This window comes from Adiantum capillus-veneris, chromosome 14 (assembly GCF_014529385.1).
Source record: "Adiantum capillus-veneris isolate H3 chromosome 14, ASM1452938v2, whole genome shotgun sequence".
In the NCBI taxonomy this organism is placed as follows: Eukaryota; Viridiplantae; Streptophyta; class Polypodiopsida; order Polypodiales; family Pteridaceae; genus Adiantum; species Adiantum capillus-veneris.
Window position 1 is genome coordinate 130,648,828 of NC_140944.1, and position 4,014 is coordinate 130,652,841.

A 4,014-nucleotide genomic window follows, 5' to 3' on the forward strand; every position below is an offset into this window, starting at 1 on the left:
GCTAGGGCTCGCCCAAGAGAGAGAGGGGGCTGATTTTTGCTTGGCATTGACACACACACACTCACACTTGACCATGTGTGAAGGAAGAATACTCTATCTCCTCCCAAGCTTTAATGGAGAGCTCATCACCTACTCCAAGCTTGTGAGATAGAAGCCTACATCAACACTCTCTTGGCATGTGGATGCAAATCCAACCAAGAGCCAAGCTTCAATGCATGCTCAACTCCTCTACCAAGCTAATTACTAAGCTAAGCTATGCTAATATGAGTGATTATGTGAGGAGATGTACATCTTTCTCGTAAGATACTCCTTTTTCCTCTCAATCTACTCTCATACCCTGCTAGCTCTCACCATCTTCGAAGGTGTGTGAGGTCTTGGGTCTGAGAACGGGGATAATTCAAGTTGTGTTTGATTAAGTGTTTTGCTTGGTGTATGAAGCTTACATCTTCATTGCACTAGCTAGTCTTGAAGGAACACAAAGAATTGTATTGTACAATGTCTCTCTTGATGGGAGAAACCATAATACAAAGCCTTTTGGAGGGGGGACCGGCTCCATGCAAATCCGGTCCTCAACTGTTGTCAATAGCTTAATTTCTCTCTCTTTTGCAAGTATTGTCGATGCTATCTAACTAGGTGTTATGCTTTTTGTTGCTCTCTCCACTCAAGCACTCTTGTAATTCTCATTAGGAATCTATTCTAATGAAATGCCCACTATGTTCCTTCTAATTTCCGCTACACATAAGTTATTAGGCCATTAAATGCTACACATAGTCCCTGAGATATTGCCTCTTAAGGAAATAAAACCCAAAACATTGCATGTCCAAGAGGTTAAGCCATATGTCCACATAGCCCAAGTCTCTAGAGCTTCAATTGATGTAGCTGAAATAAAGCTTGAGACACACAAGAACCATCCCAATATAACAAAGAAAACATACAAGTGGGTCCCTAAAGCTTCTTTAGCAACCATAGACAATGCTAAAAGATAGCATCCTGGTAAGAGACGTCCCATTCGCCCCAAGAAATGTAAAGAAATGTTGCGTTGGATTCCTAAAAAACTATTGGAGGCCCAAGGCTACTATGAAGGAAATGATCAAATCTGGGTGCCAAAACGTAAATTGCGCTCTTACTTGTCATCGGGCCCATGTGAGCTCAATCCTGTGGCTCCAAAACAAATTGAAGATCGTGGAAAGGAAAAAATCACGGAGTGTGACACACCTGCTCCAGAGCTAGTTTGGGTACCAAAGAAAGAACGGTTTGTTCCACCTAGCTCAAGAACAAGGAAATCAAATGAAGCTTCTTGCTCTTCATGTAGTTCATATACGCAAATAGAAGCTTCGACACAACCTCCACCTACCATTGTACATATCCATACAAGCAAGAAAGAGTTTACACCTCCCGTTGTAAGTTCACCACCTACAATGATGTTGCAAATAAAATCATGGGAGAGTACCTTACCACCCTTGCAACTAGATGAAACACATAGAGCGGTCGAAAACTATTGGTTAAAGCCTTCACCTATAACAACTTGGAACAAGTGGTTTTAAAGGGTGACTACATCATTTCAAACGGTATGATCTACCCAAGGAAGGGGGAAGTGTTTGTTGACATCCATCATTCACTTGCTTCCCTCTCAACCTTTCTCCCTGACCTCTTAATCTCCAATCTTAGGGAATGTATATATAAAGCCTTATACTCACAAAAACAAGATAAAAAAGTAAAAGAGCAAGAGCGACTAGCAACGAGAGAGCACCCTATCAGATCCTACACATAAGTCTAAATTCACCATGTCACATCAAGCAACACACAAAAACAACTCATGCTTTAAAGACCTAACCAAATCTATTTGTATTCTCAGAGATGGCTAGTTCACCAGAGGCATGCGCTTCTATTTTTTATGAAAGGTACCCTTTTCCTTTTTCTCAAGTGTTTCACATCTGCTACCCTGTACTTTCTTGCGAATGGGATTTGGTAGAGAGACTTGCACGTGAGCGAAATTTTGAGGAGTTAGAATGGCTGATACGTCTATGGATAACTAGTGATCCCTACCCAGTAGAAAATGTTTCTCCGGTGGCACATGCTTATTCTTTTGCACAGGATGAGTATCCACGCATCGCGAGGTTGTTGATTAACACGCTTACGCAAGAGGATGATGAAGAAGAAATAATAGAGACCGAGGAAGACTATGGCCTCACGGAAAATGATTTTGTTTCTCTAGATGATAAGGATAGAGGCCTAGCCTTAGGGTGGCCACCCGGTTTATATAATATCCTCTTTCCTTGATTCTAAAAGGGATGACAGATAGGTAGGTTAGGGGTCTGGATTGTGTTTTGAGTTTGTTTTCTAGGAGTTTTAATTTTTTCACACTGACATGCCTCCTAGAGGTATAGTGCTTGTTTTTTGGATGTGTTAAGTAGGACTTATATGGATCTTCATCCACATGGCTGAGGACATCTGCTTCGATGAAATGAGCAACTCCATACCTCCAGGTGTACTACTTTCCATGATTCATGTTGGTGGATATGTATAATTGCTAATAATGATTTTTCATGGTTTCTTTGAGTGCAATAGTTATGTTTGTTATCTGCCATTATAGATGTATAAATTTGTCTTTGCTTAAGTTGATGGAACTAGAGTTTAATCTTATGGATGAGCCTTGAGATTAGGAGACCGTGACTTTAGGTTAACTCATTTACTTGACCACTAGGCCTAGCTGATAAAATTATCTGAGTATTTGAGACCTTAGAAATGTTTAAGGCATAGAGAAGCTTGCTCACTTAAACAACAAAAACACTAGTGAGAATACAAAGGAAATGGAAGCAAAAAACATAAGTGCCACAAATGAAAAATCTAATACTGGAAGAGAAATCCTGGCTTGATTTGGTACTTCACTCACATGTATTGTCTATGGTACTAGAGCCCTAGAGATTCCCAGTGTGGGCGCTTTTCCTTGAGAAGCAAAAAGCCCCGGACATACAAAATAAGCACACACGTCAAATGATTGTGAACCAAAGTAAAAAAGAGAAAAAGAAAAAAATGAATGACATTTAAAAGACTTCCATCGAGCTTACAGTTAACATTTCAAGCTTTTGTTTGCAGTTGTGAGAGCTAGTTGGCTAATCAAAGCTGAAAAGCACAATTAGGGAATCTTGCATTTAAATAATCTTCTTAGCTTAGCTAGTACTAGAGTAGTTGTTTTAACCTTAGTCATAGCTAACTAATTGATAGACTCACCCATAAGCCCAAAACTCTTGATTAATTAATTTACTCAAAGTGTGATTTATTTGTCCTTAATGGTAGTCTAACATTTCATAAATCTTGCATTTACTCATTTCCACATGTACTTTACATTCCCCTCATGATTTATGGAAATATAATTCCGCTTGCTGAAACAGTGACTTTGCCTTGCAGATTCAAATCCAGATGCTCTACAACATGGACATAACAAGCTTCAACTCAATAGCTTCCGATGACAGAATCTACATCAGGAAGGGGGGCATGTTAACCCTCATGGCTCACGGACACCCTATTACCTACGACGGACGTTGTAACCTACGGCAGACATTGTATTATTTATTTGGTAGAGTCACGTACCGGGCTTGTCGGTCCAATAGGAAAAGGGTAAGAGTGATCGCCGATGAGAGGCGCACTCTAACTGGAACATTCAAGGGATTAGTTGACTAAGCATGGGCGCCCAAGTGTGAATGGGGCGAGCTCATATAAAAGTCAACTAAACCTAAAATTCACTCATTCTCTCATTTGTGCAATAGAAGAGTGCTCTTGCTCCATCTCCATCTCCATCTTCTTCTTCTTCACCTCCTTGTGTGTGTGTGTGTGTGTATGTGTGTGTGTGTGTGTGTGTGTGTGTGTGTGTGTGTGTGTGTGTGTGTGTGTGTGTGTGTGTGTGTGAGAGAGAGAGAGAGAGAGAGAGAGAGAGAGAGTATGGGCGATTGAGCATTACGAAGGCACAGCGGCCGAGAAGCGGTTGAGCGCGGCGAAGCGGCGGCTCCTTCTTCT